Source organism: Cibotium barometz, chromosome 6 (genome assembly GCF_041138505.1).
Source record: "Cibotium barometz isolate CiBa-2024 chromosome 6, ASM4113850v1, whole genome shotgun sequence".
NCBI classification, from domain to species: Eukaryota; Viridiplantae; Streptophyta; class Polypodiopsida; order Cyatheales; family Cibotiaceae; genus Cibotium; species Cibotium barometz.
This window is the reverse complement of record NC_141051.1, coordinates 7,505,192-7,527,862: the sequence shown is the minus strand read 5'-3', so window position 1 is coordinate 7,527,862 and position 22,671 is coordinate 7,505,192. Positions and strand designations below refer to the sequence as shown.

The following is a 22,671-nucleotide window of genomic DNA, read 5'->3' as shown; positions in this document are numbered from 1 at the left end:
ACCAAAACAGAAGAAGGCCCTTCAGGCCATCATATTTGGTTGATGCCACACAGCATCTTGCAAATTAATCACCAGTCTAGCCACTACATAGGGTTTAAACAAGTAAGGTGCCACATTCAGGTCAAGACAATGCTCCACACAAAAGAACATGGGCATTAGAAAAAAGGGCTGTTAAAAAGGGCATTGCTTCTTAGGTTAAAGTCCATTGAAAAGAATGAAAGGGATTGAACGATGACATAAGATCCAAATCTACATTAGAGCTTATAAAGATGCAGCCTACAGCATTTACTGGCTGAGAATGGACATTGGGTAATGGATTATTGTCATGGACATTAGACATCGGACACATGAATTTATGGACTATAAGGGGCCAAAGATCAAAGGTTATGGTGAGTGTAAATGTGAGGAGTAAAAGGATGAACGTCAAAGTCAAAGGGTAGATTCCCAGCTTGATGTAAGTGATGATGTAGGCACGAAAAGCCATATGGGATGCTGAGAGACTCAATGGATGTGGAGATATTCATGGCAAAGGTGGAGTGAATCAAGGAGATGATTGTTGAGACTCCCTTGTTCCGGGTTGAGCACAATCTTGCTTACACTTAAGCAATTAACACAATTAAATAAGTTGAAAATGGCATCACAAAATGAAGCTTAACAAAGCTGAAATTGCACACTACACTAGGTCCGGAAAGGGCCGACCCCCCTTGTAATAGATTGTATTATCAAGGTTCCTCTTACAAGCTTCACAGGCATTCACATGCCAAACTGTCCATAGGCATTCATGCAAATGAAAACAGCATTGCAAACATGGTTGTTGATGCGGTTAATTACTTTCATAGCTTCCATTTGATTTTAGCAAGTCTCATTCCCCGATCCCTCATAGCTAATCAAGTGCAACTATGCTCCATTGCCATCCATACACAAACATTGTGTTCCAATACAGCTGAATTTGCGGCTTCACTTTGTCCACCTGTTTGAGGACAATAAGCCGATTAAAAATTCAGCTTGGTGTCCATGCTATCAAATAGAGCTCTCCAAAAGAGGTTTGTTATTCTGGAAACTCTATCCCCCACAATTGACTTAGGCACACCATGATGCTTAGACACCTATGACATAAAGAGTTTGACCATATGCTCACCTTTTATGGTCTTCATGACAAGTATGAAATGTGATTGCTTGCTAAACCTGTCCACAATGGTCCAAATTGCATCATTACCATATTGTGTACGAGAAAGATCTTTAATGAAATCCATTGTGATGCTTTCCCATGCCTCGTTAGGAATAGGCAAAGGCTGAAGTAAACCTGGGACCTTTTGCCTATCACACTTTACCTTTTGACAGGTGATACATGCACGAACAAAAGTTTCTATCTCTTTCCTCATACCTGGCCAAAAGAAATATTTTTCAATCATTTGTGCAATGGGAAATATTCCCCTATGTCTTGCATAGGGAGGTGCATGATATTCATCCAAAACTTTTGGCCTTAAGTCTTTTACCACGCATAGGCAGTTATCCTTCATAAGATAGCCATCTTTAACCATATAAGATAGATCTGCATGACCAACCATCAAATCAGCCTGTATATCCCCAAAATCAAGATCCAAATGATACATTTCTCGCATACTAGACAAGTCTTGATGAGAGGCAATTGAAATTGCAACCACACAGAGCTTTCTTGATAATGCATCAGCCACCACACTTTTCTTGCCGGGAGTATGCAAAATCTGAAAATCAAACATTGAGAGGTAATAGACCATCCTCATTTGCTTTTTGGAGAGTTTAGTTTGCGTAAGAAAGTATCGCAAACTTTGATGGTCGGTTTTGACCATAAATTCAGCTCCCAATAAGTAGTGTTTCCACACTGTGTAAGTGCATGAACAACGGCCAATAATTCCTCCTCATAAACGTCAAGTATAAGCTCGGCATCACGCAATCTCTTGCTTTCATATGCAACTACATGTCCCTCTTGATTTAGGACAGCACCAATACGATTGCCCCATGCATCACATTCAACAATGAACAGCTTATGCAAATCGAGTATGATCAAGACTGGCCCAATAGTAATGGCATTCTTGAGAGAATTGCAAGCGTTAATTTCAGCTTTCGTCCATTTGAACATAGCACGTTTCTTGGTCAATTTATGCAGCGGCAAAGCAATCATTGCGAAATGGAAGATAAATCTCTAGTATGAGCATAAACCAATAATACAGCATACTTCATGTATGGATTTGAGTTCTGGCCAATCTTTGATGGCTTGGATCTTTGTGGAATCCATTCTCACACCATCTTTGGAGACTGTGTGTCCCAAATAGTGAGTCTCCGAAAGGAATTTTCATTCCTTTATTGATTTGTACATGAGATACAACGGATAAAGGGTCACCTGACACACCGGCATCTATACAATGCTCTCTACCTTTGTACATAAAAGAGATCTTGTTGGTTTTGTAGTTTTTGGTGGGGACTCAAGGCGTGCATGCCAAGTAACACATCACATCCACTAAGAGGAGCAATGAGAAAGTTCTTGTGGTCGACATAGCCTTGGATGTGTATTCTCAACTTTCCAATAAGAGAAGTGACCTTCAGATCCTTCTCAATAAAGGCTGAACATGCATTTATTTCGGGTCCCATTTCACCTACTTCAATCCCCAAGGTGGCAGCCATATGAGTGGAGATGAAGTTGTCAGTAGAGCAATCATCAAACATAAATAAGGCGGGCTTTACATACCATTCTATCCATGCTTGCATGGCCCGTAATACCCTACACATCATGTATCATGTTTATACGTGGTTTGGGCTCTTTTTCTTTCTTGCTCTTGTTTGGCCATTGAGGAGAAATGTGGTTTTTACTACCACATTTAAAGTATTTCTCTTCATGCATATATTGCATTCTTTGTTGCTGAGATAACCCAAAAGTGCTCTTTTTGGGTGGTTGCGTCTTCTCCTTTGCATCTTCGGCCTTATACATGCCTTTAGTATCCTTAAAACCAGAATTTTCAGCCTTATGCTTACCTTTTGCATTTCCAAAATCTCTTCTTGGTGGCTGTCCACTCCTTTGAACAAAAGGGCCAGCCTTGTCCTTGCCCTTTTCCAAGCTCACAATCAATCCTCGATTGCACCCATTTAACATTTAGCTCTTGACGGAGTTTATAAGTTGGCGTAAAGTTTGATTGGAATAAACTTGCAGTCCTCGTTGGAAGATAACGTTGCAATCGCGATTCAAACTTCCTCTTCATTTATCTTCATGAAGGTACTTACTTCCATTAGCACCTCCCAAAACTTTGACACATAAGAGAAAAGAGATTGCCATTCTTTTTGTTCCAACCTATCCCATTTCTAGCATATGTCTCTGACAAAAATTGGAGGCAAAAACTGCTCATAAAACTTCTCTTTGAATTCAACCCATGTAGCGACGGTATTGCCTGCAAGTTTCTCAGCCAACCACCAATGTGCAGCAGTGCCCTACTCTCAGAATAGTTGGCTTCATGGAATGCAATTTCAAACTGGGAGATGAAAGATAATGCTTTACTCGAATCATACTCCCCATGATAAACCTCAAATTTTGCATACTTGTCACTCACATCAAATTCTTTGGCTTTCTTTCTATGGCAGTGGGTTTCTTCTTCATGTTCCATGGCTGGCCACTTCCCTGTATCCAAAGTAGGCACATATCGCTCATGCTCCATACTTGGAGGGGTTGATAAATGCATATGCTCTTTGGGAAGGTTTTCAAGTGGTATAGGGGGCCTACGAGAGAAAGTGGCATTTGTGGTAGAGGCATAATGAGAGGTTGCAGACTCCTCTTCTCTTTTCCTATGCACAACCATCAACTTTGATGCCACAAGCAAAGGCCAACTTACATTAGGTGGCTTTTTGAACATAATCCCACCTTGTTTACTTGTGATTACATCACCTTGTCCCATAAGATAAGAGATGGCCAGATCTCTTGCCTGCACTCCCAATTCCAATGCATCATTCACAAAGATGGGCTGCCTTGACATATGAGATACATTCTTAGTTTGTGAACCTTCATGCATGCTTTTGAGTTGGCCTTGCATTTCACATAGTTGCTCCTTGAGAGTTGCAATTTCAGCTTGTCTCCAGTTTCCTCCAAAGCCTTCTCCTTGCCATGGGACGGCTGTCCCAAATGTACATATGTTACATTGTCTTCCTCTCTAGCATGCGGCGACTGTCCACCATGCACTTTGCCATCATGAAATGCATGAGAGACATTTTCAGCCATATCTTATTTATGCATATGAGCATCACTGTGCACATTCTCTTCTCCATGCTCCACATTTACATATTGTCTTGCATTTACATCCTGCACAGTACTTGTCTAGCTTGCCATATTATCTAACAATGCTAAATGCTAGTGTTTGCAAGATTTCGGATCGTCTTCCTCCCAAGAAGAAAGGAAATCCTAGGCTCTGATACCAATGAGACTCCCCTGTTCGGGATTGAGCACAATTTTGCCTTGCACTTAAGCAATTAACACAATCAAATAAGTTGAAAATGAGACCACAAAATAAAGCCTAACAATTTTGCCTTGCACTTAAGCAATTAACACAATCAAATAAGTTGAAAATGAGACCACAAAATAAAGCCTAACAAAGCTGAAAATTGAAATCACTTGCACACTGCACTAGGGCCGGAAAGGACTGACTCCTCTTGTAATAGATTGTATTATCAAGGTTCCTCTTACAAGCTTCACGGGCATTCACATGCTAAACTATCCATAGGCATTCATGCAAATGAAAACAGCATTGCAAACATGGTTGTTGATGCAATTGATTGCTTCCATAGCTTCCGTTTGATTTCACAATCTCAAACCTTGATCCCTCACAGCTAATCAAATGCAACTATGCTCCATTGGCACCCATACACAAACATTGTATGTGCCAAGACCGAGACATAGGACCATAATGACTAGTATTCGGATCTTAAGTAAGTGAAAGAGAGCTTAAACGATCTCTTACCGCAATTTTGCTTCTTGCATTTGATTACAACCATCGTATGGTTGATGTCCACACTTCCAAGGGTCCATTTTCACTCCCGGCTGAAATTAGGGTTTGTGTAAAGTAAATTAGGATTTTTCAATAGGTATTTGGACTCCGAAATTGGGGTTTTTAGGAGCAAAAGATTCCCAAAGCAAAGGGCTATAGATGTACTATGATTGTCCCAAAATTAGGGTTTCTGACATAATTAGGATTTTTATAAATTAGGGTTTAAAATTTGGGAGCGATAGAATACTTAGGAGGTCCATATTCATAAATAGAAGAGGAATTTTGCAAATTGGTGATCATGTGGAGACTATAAGTAGAAAACAAGATTTTCTCAAGCTTTCATGCTATGGGAATCATGAAAAAGAAGAAAACCAGCTTTCCCATAAGTATGTGTCCAAAAAAGAAAAGAGAAGCTTCCATATGGTTGACGCCCACTTCTAGAGAGAGGAGAGAGAGGAAAGATAAGCTTTCCCAACATGTAAAGGATGAGTGGAGGGTGCCTATTGGGCCATCCGTCCAAACCATGCCTCCTCTTGACATGTGGGAGACAGCCCAAAGCTCGTAACATGCAAAAAAAGGTGCCTGAATATGTGCCTGGCCGACTGGGAGTGGAAACTTGTCCAATCTCTTTATGAATTGTCCGCCCGAACTTAAGTGAAGTGTGGATCTCCAAAACAGAAAAAATTACCATTTGCTCATAAAATGAGTAACATAGAGTAAAGTAGTATACTTACCATCCACAAGCGAGGTAAGAAGACAGTTTCACTCGCACGGTTCACAAGAGGGCTTCCCCAACTCATGAACTACACGCACAATTCACGCATGCAACAAAACAGTTCATGCGAAAACAGGTTCAAAACCTTAACATGCATAGATGCAATGCAAGAATGCACCATGGAACAGTTTTCCATTTCATTTAGCTAGTAACCCATGGTACCATATCTGGATATGGGCACGGATCAATATTCCCAGCCTACATAACCAACCTACTAGCTCTTGGTGTTAACAACAAGTCCTCGACCATGCCAGTCCATCTTATGGAACTCGTCCATAAGCATGAAGCACAGAGAATGCCCAAATAGTGACAATTATGGGATAAACTTGGTCACATTTGATGTATCATTTCATGGTTATTAAAGAGCCTCAAGCTACTGAGAATGAGAGTGGTTTTAGGTCTAATGTTTTGATTATCCCTAATTTAATTAAAGTTTAATTAAGTTAATTGCATCATAATGGTTGTGATTATCTTTGATCCTCCGTAGATCCTCATTCCAATAACTAGCGATAAAGGAACTTCGTCGTGATGCGACATGTGGGCATCATCCAATAAACAAACTGTCGATAAAGGAACTTCATCATGATGAGCCAGGTGGTGCCTCACATGGATGTGACTCCCTAGATCCTGCATAAGCCTGGCCCATGGTACGCGACCTCATGGTATTTCATTGTGGGCATCATAATTTATATTTTCTTTCTTTTTTCTTTTCACATCTCACACCTCATGGTATGCATGCACATATGCGCGTACAACTAACCTCGTCAACGCCAACCTTCCAAGTACATGCCTTTCTTAGCCTTCAGCTGCTCACCACATCCCTCAAGTGTTCCCCCACATTTTCTTGTAGTTTAACTCCCTAAGGCAAATCTAACTCCCTTGGTTCTTTTTTCTTTGCTTGAATCTTGCCACACTATTCCAGTCCACCCTTGATGCTCTCCTTTTCTTTTTTCTCTTTGCACCTATTTGTTTCTATCATTCACCTTTCACTCCATCAGGCTGCAGCAATTCTTTTTCAGAGCGACTAAACTTCCACTCGACTGACTAGCAATTTATCAAAAGTAGGCTAAGGAGGGATACCTTACAGTCAATTTGGGTAAAACTAAGGTTATGGTCTTCAACACATCTTGGTCACCTCATGATTATCGTTATAGAGAGGCCCCAGTGGAGATTGTGCAGAAGTACATATACCTTGGCATCACTTCTACAGGTCCCAAGTTTTGCATGACCACAGCTGCCACTGACCGACTATTGAGGGGGCATGACACTCTAGCCTGTCTGGAGAGAGAATGTTTTCAGGCACATTTCGAGGAGCCCTACATTAAGTGTGGCTCTTGGACACTTAAATATGACCAGCAACTATGCATGGTGCAACCTTCTGGGGGCCGGGCCTAGGGAAGGATGATTGGAGGAACATAGAGGCTACAAGTGATGTTGTCATGCATGATCAGGAGTAAGCCATCAATATCACATGACATTATACGTGTAGAGTTTGGGGTGACCCATAGTCACCAAAAAACCCGTTTTGGTTTGGCGAAACTTACAAAACGTTTTGTGACAAATGTTTCTACAAAACGTTTTGTTCACTTTTAAAAAGTCCTTTTTTTTTGTTTTTTTCTCCCAAAAAACGCATATGACTGTCGACTACCCCCGATATGCCCGTTGCGCGCTTCTATCACCGCCTCACCTTCGAGCAAGTCTGCTCTAAGTCTCCATGCTACTGCACCTAGGCCCCACATCTGCCCATGCTGGAGACCCCAACGCCCCACATCTGCGCCCTGTGCCCCTTGCTGCCCTCTGTGCCCTCTAAGCAATGAGCACTTGCCACTACTGCCCCCTCTTCTCCTCCTCCCCCTCTTTGCCCTCCTTACCCTGATCTTCTCTTTCCTCTCTTCTCTCTACTATGTATATATAAATTAAAATTTCATATATATATATATATATATATACGTTTCAAAACTCAGAAACGTTTCTAGTGACTATGGGGTGACCCCATTGGTTACATATCACTCTTGAAAGAGACCGCTTCCCGTATCTAGCATTAGAATCCTCAATGCAATTACAGATATAAATATATATATATATATATATATATATATATAGAGAGAGAGAGAGGGGGGGGGGGGGGGGAGACAGTTCAGACGGGCTGGATTCCCCTCTTCCTTGTTGACACGGCAATACCACTACCTGCACATGCATTGTATTTGGAGGTAGTTCAATGGTTTCATGCACGTGGCATTCAGATGGACCATCTCCCACCATTTCAATACAGCTTGGATTCCCCCTACCTCAACCCCTCATGGTAGGAGAGATCAACTCGATTATCCGGCTAGATCTACTTAGACTACACATACATCAGATGTAGGTGCCCCATGAGAGATTGGTAAGAATTGTAAGTTCTGGAGATCACTTCTTGACATTCTCTCAGGATGGATTCTTTGAGATCTGGAGATACATTCACATGCACATGTCACATGCTATGCGTATCACTTCTTGAGACACTCTGAGGATGGATTCTATGAGATCCGGAGATACATTCACATGCTATGCGTATCGCGGCTGGCCATCATGATTTGCCCTCCCACAGCCTCAAGGTAGAGACTAGTCAAGCCGAGCATATCTCGTAGGAGAGGATGCAAAGTATGTACTACGGGAGTGGTAGAGTATGAGGCACACTAAATGTTTAGCTCACCAGCCTACTATGAGATACAAGAAAGATTCCACTATCTTGATTATGTTGGGTATTCGGAGTCTTTGTGTGTGCATCCATCGTATACATGTACCCCTGTTTGTGTACCCCCTTGTGTCTCTGTGAGAATAGCCCTGGTATGTGTTAACACTCACTTGTGTGAGTAGGTAAGAGTGTGTGAACAACCTCTTATAGCCGTTTATGTGTGTATGTGATCAGCCGTGATGTCATTGGCGCCAAGTGTCATTGCCTCCTTTTATGTGATGTGTCAAAGATAAGGCTATTAGCCTATGAAAGCATGTACTTGATGTAAGGTTATCATATCAATAAAAGCAATATTCAGGCATGCAAATCACTGTCCCTCTCTTTTGAATTTGTCTATTCTCTCTCTCTATCCTACACTTCACCATGGATAACTTCAAGCCTCTGCTTCAAGCCTCCATAGCTGTTCACTATAACCCTACTTTCCCACAATTGATGTTGGTCTCGTAGGCCCATTGGGTCTTTTGTAGGCGCTTAATCTCTCTCTCTCTCTCTCTCTCTCTCTCTCTCTCTCCAGTTCGCCTCTGCTCTGCCCGCCAGTTCGCCTGTGTAAGCCATTTCGCTGCTGCCGCCCCTTTCCACAGTTCGCCTCTGCTCTGCTCGCTACTTCGCCTCTGCCCGCCAGTTCGCCTGTGTAAGCCACTTCGCCTGTGGCGCCTCCCCTCAATTCGCCTGTGTAAGCCACTTTCGCCTGTGTAAGCCATTTCGCTGCTGCCGCCCCTTTCCACAGTTCGCCTCTGCTCTGCTCGCTACTTCGCCTCTGCCCCCCAGTTCGCCCGTGTAAGCCACTTCGCCTGTCGCGCCTCCCCTCAGTTCGCCTGTGTAAGCCACTTTCGCCTGTGTAAGCCATTTCGCTGCTGCCGCCCCTTTCCACAGTTCGCCTCTGCTCTGCTCGCTACTTCGCCTCTGCCCGCCAGTTCGCCCGTGTAAGCCACTTCGCCTTTCCCCACCCACCCTTGCCCAGGCCCCAAGGCAGCAACATAACTCTCTCTCTCTCTCTCTCCTCCCTGCCTGTGGGAAGGACTGCAGAGTGATCTGGAGGAATGGCCCCGAGTCTCCAAGAGAAACTCGAGGCCCTCGAGATGGCAATGAAGGCACTAATCAAGGAGAACAAGAAGACAGCCGATTCCAACCTCAATGAGGTGGAAAACAAACTACATCGGCACATCATAGCTCTCGAAGCACGGGTCACAAACCTCGAACAAGAGAACACAGCACTCAAGGAGGAGGTGAGTGCATTGAAAGTGGAAATGGTAGCCATCAAGAATGCTGAGAAGGAAGAAGGGGAGATCAATGACAACACTCTCACGGCCATCAAAGAAGAGATCTCCAAGGAGATCACAAAGGACATGGAGGGAAAGCTCGAAGCCAAGCAGTCAGGATGGGTCGAGGTGGTGAAGAAGAACATCCGAAAAGAAGTGAGGGAGGAGACTCAAAGGGAAGAACACCAAATCATTCACACCACCATTGAGGAGGAGAAGATGAGGCATGCTCGCCGCCTCAACATTCGAGTCACAGGTATAGCCGAGACACCCGACTCCACCCCCGAGAAAGATGGACAGCTTCTATGCATGAAGCTCGGCTACAAGGAAGAGCACCCTCTCCCCTTCACCAAAGCGTGGAGAGCCGGGAAAGACTCAACACGCAAGCGAGCCCTCATCCTGCAGTTTGCAGGAGAGACGGAGAGGGTCACCTTCATGAGGAAGAGGGTCGTACTACGGGGTTTAGAGGGAGCTCCTATTTTCTTGGATGATGATCTCACGAGGATGCAGCTTGAGCATAGGAGAACTTGCATGCCACGAGTCTTACACGCGAGGAGAGAAGGCAAGAAGGCCTTCTATCGAGATGGTCGGGTCATCATTGATGGCCGGCCCATGGATTAGCGGTTTGGGGTCTATGGGACACAAACCAGGCCACTGACAGAGATACACATGGCAGTATGGAACTGTAATGGTTCACTATGGGTGCAGCCTGGACGACTGGAGCATGTTATGGTGGGGAGAGACATCATACTTCTGACAGAGACACATCAGAGCCCAGAGAGAGGGCTACCTCGAGTAGAGGGATTCCAGTGGGAGTCAGCATACAGGAGGACCACACGCCAGGGTACCTCGAGAGGGTCGGGGGGAGTAGCAGTCCTATTCAGACGGGAGCTACAGGGGAGACTGAGAGTGGTAGCACAGGATCCAGAGGCTAGATACATGTGGATCAGCTTACAGCTCTCACAGGACAGGGTTATATACATAGCTTTATGTTACTTTTCTCCATCAGGATCCTCCTATGTCATTACAGAGGACATGCCACAGGAGGAGGAGACAGGAGCCTCGCCATACACTTGTCTGTCAGAGGAGATTATGCATTATTCTACACTAGGGGAAGTATTTCTTACGGGCGACTTCAATGCCCACACACAGAGCAGACAGTGTGAGGTGTATGACTATGATGACATGGAGATCCTCCACCCTGTGGATCCAGATGAGATAGGGGCTAGTCGGGCATCAGAGGACACTGGACCAGATAGAGGACATTATGGGGACCACTTACTAGAGTTGGGAGCCAGGCATCGTCTCGTTATTTATAACGGGATGCTACAGTGGCCGGGATCAGGAGGGCTGACATGCTTTCCACATGGGGGTCATACACGGACCGGAGGCACGGTGGTAGACTACATTATGGGGTCTTTGGAGGCATCACAGCTTGTCACCTCATTCTCCATTCCACCTCGTCCTATTGGGGCAGATCATACATACTTGGCATTTTCACTAGCCGGATCACCAGTATCACCAGCCCCCCACATACCGACGCCACACACTACCATCTACTTCACACATGACATGGCAGACATATACACTGGCAGAGTAGAGGATGGGCTCCTACTCATGGATCCCCTGGCACCTATGGATACCATTACAGCCCAGCTCGCATCACTCCTACACACGGCTGCATTACAGAGCTTCCCACATCGTGTACACTCAGGAGAGCTTGCGAGACCTGGGACTATGCCCCAGAACAGATGGTATGATGACGAGTGCAGAGCCCTATACTCACGGCTGCGCATACAGAGAGCCTTGGGAGCCATCACAGAGCAGGAGTCGAGGAGAGAGATGAGGAGACTTACTCGCCGCAAAAGGCGGGCCTTCGCAGAGATACAGGAGCTAGAGATCTTTCATTTCTTCATGAGTAGAGATAGCCCTGTCTCATGGCGGCACTTTAGAGAGCCCCGGACCCCGACACCTATTGCAGACCCACAGACATGGCACACATATGCAGAGGGACTATACCATGCCCCACAGCAGCCACCTATACCTCAGCCACAGGAGCCTCGACCTACCACAGCTAGCTTCTTTACCCACTCGATGGTACAGGAAGCTATCCGCCGCCTACAGCATGGACGGGCCGCCGACCATATGGGCCTGCAGGGTGAGCATCTCATATATGCAGTAGATTCTTTAGCTCCTTTTCTTGCACACCTGTTTAACAGGGCACTAGCAGAGGTTTGCCTGCAGAGTGGACGATGCATACCATTGTGCCGATTCACAAAACAGGGGATATGCTCGATCCGAGCAACTACAGGACGGTTATGGTTGGCCACGTGCTGGCCAAACTGTATGGTGCAGTGCTGGAGCAGGAGCTTAGCTTATATGCTGAGCGAGCAGGTTTACGCTCATCAGGGCAGGCAGGCTTCAGGAGAGCTTTCTCTACCACCGACCATGTATTCACTTTGAGATGTATGATTGATCAGGCCAGAGTGAGGAAGAGAAAGCTCTATTGCTGCTTTGTGGATTTCCGCAAGGCATTTGACACAGTACCACGAGAGAGGCTCTTTCAGCGCCTGCAGTCTCTTGGCATACCAGCATATATGACATGGGGCATCTATGCATTATATGAGCAGGTTTTTGGGCGAGTCAGATGTCCAGGAGGTATGTCTGAGACTATTGCTAGCACCATTGGTGTGAAGCAGGGATGCCCACTTTCCCCCACGCTATTTGGGTTATACATTGATGAGGTGGCTGACTTCATTACACGGGGAGGCGGAGATGGAGTTGATTTAGCAGGTACCTCAGTACATATTATGCTCTATGCTGATGATATTGTATTAGTGTCTGAGTCTCCAGGTGGTCTACAGCAGCATTTACATGCACTCCATGATTTTTGCACACAGAGGGGTCTTACTGTGAACCTTGGGAAAACCAAGGTTATGGTCTTTCATACATCGAGACAGGGCAGGAGTCAGCTGACATTTACTCTCGCAGGATGCCAGGTGGAGGTGGTGACATCATACGTGTACCTAGGGGTTACCTTCTCTGCAGTAGCCACACGCTTCACCATGGGTTCAGCAGCCAGAGCTAGATTGACACGGGGATATGCAGCATTGGCTATGCTAGAGAGACAATGCCACCAGGCGCATTTTCAGGAGCCCCGGACGAAGGGGTGGCTATTTGACACATTAGTCACACCGGCATTGATGTATGGAGCAGCGGTATGGGCGCCAGGCCTTGCTACCCATTGGTGGACACAGATAGAGAGACCACAGGCCCTCATGATGGCACGCATGATACGCAGCAAATCGTCAGTACCTCATGACATTATCCGAGCAGAGTTTGCTGCGCCTCCTATGATGGTAGAGGCCATATTTCAAACTATATGCCTGCTAGACAGATTCAGAGAGATGCCACAGGACAGATTGTCATACAGAGCTTTTGAGGCATCTAGACAGCTGGCTGAGGCAGGAGACAGAGGATCATGGTATGCACAGGTCACACATTGGTTCTCACAGCATGGCCTAGACATGGATCATCTACCACCATTCCAGTATGATAGGGATGCACCACATATCCGTCTCTCTCATAGTGAGAGGAACAGAGTATTGAGACAGGATCTATGGCAGCTCTATACACGAGAGACATGGATATCGCCTACACAGCCTCTTCCACCGAAGATGCTATACTACAGAGATCACTTCATGAGTATCACTGATGATGGATTTATAGAGAGGCCTAGATACATGGAGGGCTTTTTATCACACGGCTCCCGAGTGGCTATTGGTCAACTCAGAGTTTCATCACACCGATTGGAGATTGAGACTGGCAGAGCAGCACGGATCCCCCGAGAGGAGAGGGTATGCAGATTGTGCAGAGAGGAGGTGGAGAGTGAGGAGCATTATGTATGCAGATGCAGAGCATATACAGCCATCAGAGAGAGATATCCCATTCTATTCAGAGAGCCACGTTCCCTACACCAGATCTTTGAGGCAGCAGACCAGCGCATACTGGGGAGATACATTCTAGACATACAGCGCCACAGAGAGACATTATTACACGCTCAGACAGCTCCAGAGGGGGGGGAGAGACACAGATTACTGCATTTTTTCAGAGATCCATCCCCCTCCCAGCCCCTACACGGCAGGGAATTACTCTCCAGAGAGCAGAGACACTTAGAGCCCGCAGGAGACAGAGGGCACCTGGCTTTCGGACACCACGCCTATACCAGAGAGAGATGACAGAGATCAGAGCTCAGTTTCACAGAGAGGGTGCGGAGCGACTGGCTCGCTTCAGAGCACACCCAGGCATGTTCTTCAGGGAGCTGTGGACACCCCCTTCACTGATGTATACCATTCTATACCCCCAGTATGGTACAGGATGGAGCTAGCTAGGTTGCATATCATGATTGTATACTCCATGCATATAGCTTTGCATTTTTCTCCTAGTAGTAGAGCTCCATCCCCCGCACACCCAGATTCAGCTTTTTTTTTGTTCAGTACTTTTTCATTTTGTTGGGATGACAGAGGATACCCCATACAGGTACTCCGATTTGTCTCATAGGCCGAGTTCGGTCTTTTGGAAGACGTTAATAAAATCTTTCTTTCTTTCTTTCTTTCTCTCTCTCTCTCTCTCTCTCTCTCTCTCTCTCTCTCTCTCTCTCTCTCCGAGGCATGGCATGCTTATGCTAGAGAGCTATATGATGCACCATACAGCCCCCCACCCCCTCTCCACTGGGAGCTAGACCAGCTAGCAACACCTTTTTTACTATGTGGATGCACCTTTTTTTCCTATGTGGATGGTGCTAGATGCGATAGATAGGTTACATAATGGAAAGGCACAGGATCATGACGGGCTAGTTGGAGAGCACTTCTCATATGCGTGGTATACTTTGGCTTTGCTGATTGTACATGTGTTTAATCGTGCCATTTGTGAGGGTTTCCCGGCGAGCTGGACAGAGCATGTCATTGTACCACTCAAGTGGGGACCCCATGGTACCAGGCAACTACAGGACGATCATGATTGGTTATTACTTGGCCAAACTATATGGCTCTATATTGGAGTCGGAACTAAGCCGCTGGGCAGAGAGGCATCGAGCACAGGGACAGGCCGACTTCAGGAGAGGATTTACTACCTTGGATTACATACTGACACTTCGGGAACTTATTGAAGAGGACATGGCATAGAAGAGAAGGAGACATTGTTGCTCGTGGACTTCCGCAAAGCCTTTGATACCGTACCACGTGCCAGGCTTATGCACAGATTCCATGACATTGAGGTACCCGAGGATATGCAGTGGGTGATATATGCTTTGTATGAGTTTGTCATAAGCAAAGTCCGAGCTCCAGGCCGACTATCTAATATGCTAACCACCACAATAGGGGTGAAGCAAGGATGCCCACCCATCCTCTTTGGACTGTACATTGATGTGGTCTCCGATTATGTAGACAGATTGGGAGGCCCAGGGGCATGCCTGGCAAGGGTGGTGACACCCATCTTGTTATATGCTAATGATATTGTTATAATCTCACTCTCTCCGGAGGGATTACAGAGACATCTGGATGCATTACAGGCATTCTGTGCGGATAGAGATCTGACAATGAACCTTGGGAAAACCAAGGTTATGGTGTTTTAACACCACACAGGCAAGGGTGACGAGATCAGAGCCTCAGTTCACTTTCCGAGGGGAGCCAGTTGAGTACGTCAGGTCATATGTCTACTTAGGAGTTACTTTCACAGGACCGCGTTTCTCCCTGAAAGAGGCAGCGACAGCTAGATTAGCTCGAGAGCATGCAGCCCTGGGGGCACTTGAGAGGCAGTGTGCACACATACAGTTTCAGGAGCCGCGGACCAAATTGTGGCTATTTGATACACTTGTCACACCGACCCTCCTCTACAGAGCTCCAATTCGGGGGGCCAGCATATATCACAGATCTCAGAGAGGGACGGATGAGGGATGGAGGCATATGGAGAGAGTATTGATTATGATGATTGCCCGCATGATTCGGAGCAAATCATCGGTACCACATGAGATTGTTCGGGCTGAGCTAGGTGCCGCACCAGTATTGACCGAGGCCCTATTCGAGGCAGTTACCTTTTTACAACGGCTATGGGAGCTCCCTCAGTAGAGGTACTCCCAATTGGCATTGACCTCATCCATACAGTTGGCAAAGGATGGAGATACTCATTGCTAGTATGCTCAAATGAGATCATGGTTTGACCTACATGGTTTGCGGATAGAGGCACTCCCACCCTTTCAGTACAGCCTCGATTGTCCATTTTTGGATCTCACCCGCTCAAAGTAGAACCGCATGATTAGGATGGATATCGTTCGAGTGGACACAGAGAGGACATGGACTAGTCCCCTTGAGCCCTTAGGCACGAAAATGGCTCATTACAAGAGCCATTTTCTGCACCTCTCACCAGATGATTTTATCACCCACCCAGCGTACATGGATGTACACCTATCACATGGGATACGTTGTGCCATTGGACAGACCCGGACCACATCACACTAGCTACGGATTGAGACAAGGCGATATGTGCATCAGATCTCGGATGACCGCATTTGTCAGCTATGCTACCAGGACGCAGAGACAGAGGAGCACTACATTTGCCCATGTACAATCTATTATGAGATCCAAGGGATATATCACTGCCTCTTCCGAGAGGGTTTTGGGCCGTTACGCAAGGTCATGGAGTTTGAGGATCAGAGATGCCTGGGATTGTTCCTACTTGAGCTCAAGAGACACAGAGAGACCCTCTTGGCATACAAGAGACCGAGCCATGATGTACCTAGACAGAGGATCATGACAGATTTCTTCAGCACCAGCACCAGCACCAACAGCCCAGTCCACACACCTCCTGATACCTCCTCCATCGGGCCATGAGGGCACCAACCACGCTCCCAGGGAGTCACCACTGATGGAGCAGTCGTCTTATGTCGTGGTCGTCGGCCACACCCACGAGGATCCCGACCACGGCATCCTCACCATCGCCAGATCAAAGCCATTAGTGCTCGGCATCGGAGGTGCCTACCTCGCTTCTACGACCTCTCCATTCAAGACAGACCCATGGCGGAGATATTTGATCTAAGGAGAGGGCAGCACTTCAACTGATCAGCATACATGGATCTACTTGATATACGTTTTCCAGTATTTTCTACTCAGTATCATCTAGGAGTCTTGCTGACAGTTCTTATTACTGTAAGACAGTCAGTTTATTGTACTTTTTCAGCTCGCCCCCGCAGTGCATCCACATTTACGTGGCCAAAACGAATGTGCCACAGATCTCCGACCTGAGAACCTGTCAATGAGAAGAGTGCAGAGAGCTTGTAGATACCATTCTCCACACCGCCTTCCCAAACAACTTGGCCAGTCTCAACGTCCCGTAGAGCAACTGAATGCTCCTCAGATTCCACCCGAAAGCCAGTCTTGCATACTTCATGCACTGACAGAAGATGAAAACCAAGAGCAGGGACGTAAAGAACACGGGAGGCATGCTTGTTCCCCTTGCCATCGGCAATAATCTCCATCCGGTCCTTACTGTGAATCGGAATGGTGGAGTTGTCGCCAATGAAAATGCAACCTGACTGCCGTTTCAGATCCAGAAAGAAGTCACGGGACAGAGTCATGTGCCTGGAAGCACCACTATCAAGAATCCATTCCCGAGTATCCTTTGCGATGAAGCCAACTGCCTCCTAGCTCGAAGACGATGAAGCATCGGAGTCCATTATCTCTAAGTGCACAAATGCAGAAGTCTTTGTAGCTGAGGCTGAAGAATCAGCACTCTTCCCAGTCCGCTTAGGACACTTCTTTCAATAGTGGCCTTTCTCGCCACAATCATTGCAGGACCGCTCGGCCTTGAGTTTCTCTCATTCTGTATCAGGCTTCTTCTCAGAAGACTTCTCCGGTGAAGCCTTCCCTTTGCCCCTGTTGTTATTCCGGCCTTTCGGCTGTTGGCCAATTAAGGCCTCCCAACCTCCGCTGTGAGGAGGGTTCGTGAAACTTTGCTCCTGGTTCAAGACCATCGGCACAAGCTCCTCCCAATTAATGGTGCCGAGCCTGCCACTAGTAATCAAGGAGGAGTAGAAAGCGGAATACTGAGCAGGCAAGTGGGACAGCAAAGTAATGGCCATATCTTCTGATGATATCTCCTTCGCAGCTTGGAGGACTTCCTGCTGAAGGGCCTGCAGCTTGTTAATGTGCTCGCGCATCGTCGACGACTTTGCAGGGTTCATACCCCGCATCTGTACTTCCAAGGAAATCCTCTTCATCGGCGATACCCTGTTATAAAGAGAAGCTAAGTGCTGCCATATGTCTCTAGCCAGCGTCATATGCTTTACGTGATTGATTACTTGTGGTGTGCAGTTGAGGAAGATAAATAACCGGACCCTGGCGTTGACACGATCCCACATCTGTGCCTCTGCCTCACGGTCCTTCTTCATTGACAGTAACTCCCCTTCCTCTGCTTCTGGCCGTGGAACCCCGATAACGATGAAATCAGCAAGGCCATATGACTCTTGCACGAACTCCATCATCACCTTCCAGATCCTGTAATTGTTCCTGTCCAACTTACGGTCCACTGGGAACGTGGGGAGAGTTGGGATCTTCACATGCTTCTCAGCCATCTCTAACAAATCTACCATCGCGGAGATGTAACTGAAAAGGGTGGGTGGGTGGGAAAAAAAGCTTTAAACCCGCAAGTAGCTGTCCAGCAACTTAGCCCGCCTTCCTCTTGCTACTTCTCTTCCCGAATAGTCCCTGACAGTCCACCAATCAGCAACGTAACAATCCCCCTCTTGCTCAGAAAACTCCCAAGATCTTTCAAGAGCCTAGGGCTCTCATACCATGTCAAAATATGCAGCGGAGATGATAACAAAATCTGAGACCACAAGAGCAAGTAGAGTGCAAAAAAATAGACAGCACAAGAGAAGGAGAGAGATAGGCGTGTAACTCTTCTCTATACACAAGATCCCGCAATGAAAACAAGATACAATGAGTGGGGGGCCATGGGGCCATTTTATATGGCCCCATATCTGCAGTCGGCCTGCACTAGGGACAGCCGACAGGACATGAAATGCCCACGACCAGTGAAAATCACCAGTCGGCCTGCAGTAGGGACAGCCGACAGGACATAAAATGCCCACGACCAGTGAAAAACACCAGTCGGCCAGCTTCTCAGGGTCGGCCCTCACACGTGTGGAGTCGGCCAGCTACTACAGAGAGAATCTGGGACTGCCTGTGACCAGTCGGCCAGTATCTGGTACAGCCGACAGGTCCTACACTGCCTCCCATATCCTGGAAAAATAGGAAAAAATGGGAAAAAAATACGAGTGACGAAAAATGATAAAACACCTACAAAGGGCGGGCACACCCACAACAGAGGCCCTGGTGTCTGATAAAGACAGGAGATGACTTCTCACAAATCTGCCAATGAGTTACGGGTAAAAATGGAAAATCTATTTGGAAATGGGATTGTCAATGCAAAAGATCTTTGAAGGAAAAACTCCTTGATCGAAAGATGCATGAGAGTAATGAACTCAATGAACACCTGGGAAATATTGGATGAGTCACACAACAACTCTCTAGCTTAGGAGTTGTTGATGACGATGACAAGGTAGCCTACTTCTTAACAGCATACACAAGGTATCACGTTTTTCTCAGATTTTATATGTTCTTCAACTAGGTCATGATACATCTTATGAAGATATACTGGCTATGCTTATCAAAGAAGATAGAAGATTGAAGTAAGAAGATAACAGTAGTGGTATCAGTCTTGACCTTGACAAAGCTCTAATTAGTAAATGGAAGGACAAGAAAGGAAGTAAGATCCAGTGTCACTATTGCCGGAGACTTGGGCATAAAGAAGCTCAATGCTTCAAGAAAATGGAACACGAATAAGAAAAGCATCATGCCCATCTTGTAGCAAAAGACATTCCAGTAAAAAACAAGAAGAGATTGAACAAGAAATGGCAGCCACAGTGGCAATTCTATTGATGAGAAGACTATGGTCGGGCTTTCTAATCAATTTGTGTGTGGGTCAAGGGTTCTCTGCCCGGGTTGTCCCTCAAAATGAGATGTAATAATCCAATGAGTGTCAGATTTTGCCCTTTGACTTTGACTTGCCCTTCGACTATGGGCAGTTCGTCCTCATGTGCCCTTGTTGACCACAAGTGACGCATCGACCCTCCTTAATGTACTAGAGTGTCTGCTCCACTCTCTTTGATTTCTTCAAACTAGGGTCTCCCAAAGTCTATGATTGACTTGGGGTCTTTGCAGAAGTCTGTGAACTCTTTCCGTGCTTAAACTTTCGTTTACATTGGGATCTTGCATGGTCTGCCATTGAGGGTTGTTGGTTTCTCCTTGTTTGTTTCTTCACCACGGTCTCATCATAAATCTTTGCATATTGGATGGCATCATCCGATGTTTTGCGTCAAGTTGTTCCTAATTCAAAGCTGATAGGATCCATGTGAGTTGCCCGAGCCTGCAACTCTCTAAATTTCTGTAGATACGTGTCAAAAGGCACATTCTTCATTTCCAAGCTTTTAAATTGGGGACTATATTGTACCGGTCTTTGGCCTGCAAAAACTCTTCCTGAAAAATAATCTCAAAATCTGCCCACGCACGTCATGGGTTTCACTCATAACTCTTTCCACCAGCTAGAGAATTTTCTTGTCATGAACCCCTATTTTGGGGAAAAAAAAAACTCATGTGCTTTTACTAGCGTTGGAGCTTTCCCCTATCTCGAAAAGAAAAAACCATCAAATATTAATAGTGGGAAAAAACATCTACTTTCCCACACTAAAAAAATGATTGCGCTTTTTTCCTAAAACTAGCGGCCTGTTATTTCATCCGAGCTGCTGCTTTTGGCATACAACCTGTTGCTCTCTCTCTCTCTCTCTCTCTCTCTCTCTCTTCCTTCTCCAAGGATTCGCGCCCCTTGCAAAGGTTGGTGTAGGTGGCCAAGAGCTGCCGGCTGGCCGCTAGCTGCTGGCTTAAGCTATGCCACCCAGGTAGCCCGCCTAGGGTAGGCTGGTCGCCATGGCCTCAGCCTGCCCTTTGCACCATCTCCACCTTCACCCAACCCTGCTCATAGTATCATGGGAGTGAGATTTTTCAGAATATTTTATCATGGGAGTGAATCCAATTAATTATGTGTGATGCATGGTTCATGTGTGAAGCATCATAGTAATGAATGATTTTCATTTGTTATAATTATTTTTGTGAGTGATTCCAAAGTCATTGTGATCTAACATTGTGGATTATGTTGAGTATAGATCATGAGTTCGAGACGACCAAGGTGGACATTGGACGAGATTATCTAGCCAAGCACATGTGTGCTAAATATTTAATTTTGTATGGTTTGGACCATTGTACATATATTGAGCAAGGATTATTTTTAATGAGATGCTTTAAAAGCATTGGACTAAGGTCCAAATTTGTAAATAGCCCTATTTTGGAAAAGCTATGCTATTAATGGCTCCAACGGCTAAATTTATGAATATGATTAAAATACCACGTGTGGGAGTGGAGCCACACGTCGGGGGGAGATTGCACCCAGTCTTGTGTTCTTGATCTTTCATGCTCTTGATTTATGCTATATGATGTTATGGTTTATTTTCTTTTAGTATTGAATTTGTGGAATAATTTAATCTCCATGTACCATGGTCCTGTAACACATAGGGTTTCACCTCTCCGACCTTCTACCAAGCACTCGCTCTAAGCCCTAGCATATACAAAATCGGCGATTGTTTGCATCTCTTCCTCACACACAGCAATACGCCATCCTTGATGCCAACAAATCCTTGTACAAACTTCTTTAGAGCATTCGTTTTTGAGAAAGAAAAACAATGAGAAAATACATGGAAATCTCGACATCTACAATGCCTAGACGTGCATACCTCTTCAGCATCTGCGTTAGGGTTGTTGTAAAGTCCTTCCCAAAATCTGCCCTAAATACAGCTAAAACAAGATTAGTACTAAACCAAATCATGAGGTAGTGAAACCGATCCCCTCAAGTGAGAATAGACTCCGTTGGACACCCACACGCGTAATAGCACAACTTAAATATCACAATATAAATGGACAACTCAATAACAACTGAAAACTGAAATGAAATGAAATGTTGATCAATGGACACCAGCACTGGGGCCGGAACAGGCCGACCCCCCCCTCAATATATGATATATTATTGGGAGTATTTAAGTGATACAATGCTCAATGGGTTCAATGAACCAAATGATGTCCATGTACAACTGAGATGAATACAATTACCAAACAAGAGACTTGAAGTAGACATTCGAAGGAGAGCGATCCAAATGAACAAGACTAATCTCTACAATCCTGTGCCTTCACTCGAATCCGCAGAGAGCGCCCCACTGGTGTTCCAGGACCACGCACAAACAGGCGCTCCCGTACTAATCCGCAGAGAGCGCCCCACTGGTGTTCCAGGACCACGCACAAACAGGCGCTCCCATACTAACGCCTAGCTCTCCCGATCTCGGCACCCATGGACCGTGGTTCTCCACAAGCTTGGACTACCCGGCACCGAACGGGTGTTAGCAGCAGAGGGTATCCCTTGTAAGATTTACACCAAAGACCTTTGCTTAAATCTCAATCCACTTACCTTATAAAATAATGGATATGGCCTTCGGAAGTACTAGGCACCCACCTATGAAAGGAGAAGTCTCTATTACTGCTGTTGCTGCCAGCCCGCAAGTGAGAGAGTCGCTTGTAGCTCGCTAGTGGAAGAACAAGTATCAGAGGCGCTTGAGTGCAGCTGCATGGGGGCTAGAGAAGGACACCTAGGTACAGCCGCCTGAGGGCAAACGAGGAAGGGCCTGTGCGCAGCCGTCTGCAAGCAAGAGAGGGTCGCAACCGCCTGCTGGCTAGAGAGGAGTGA

General features: G+C 46.0%; 1 protein-coding gene across 2 annotated transcripts in view; it reads right to left on the bottom strand.

Annotated features, from left to right (window-relative positions):
* Positions 1-22,671, bottom strand: part of LOC147637388 (rab GTPase-activating protein 22-like) — a 186,267-nt gene that overhangs the window by 95,422 nt on the left and 68,174 nt on the right. The window lies entirely within an intron of this gene.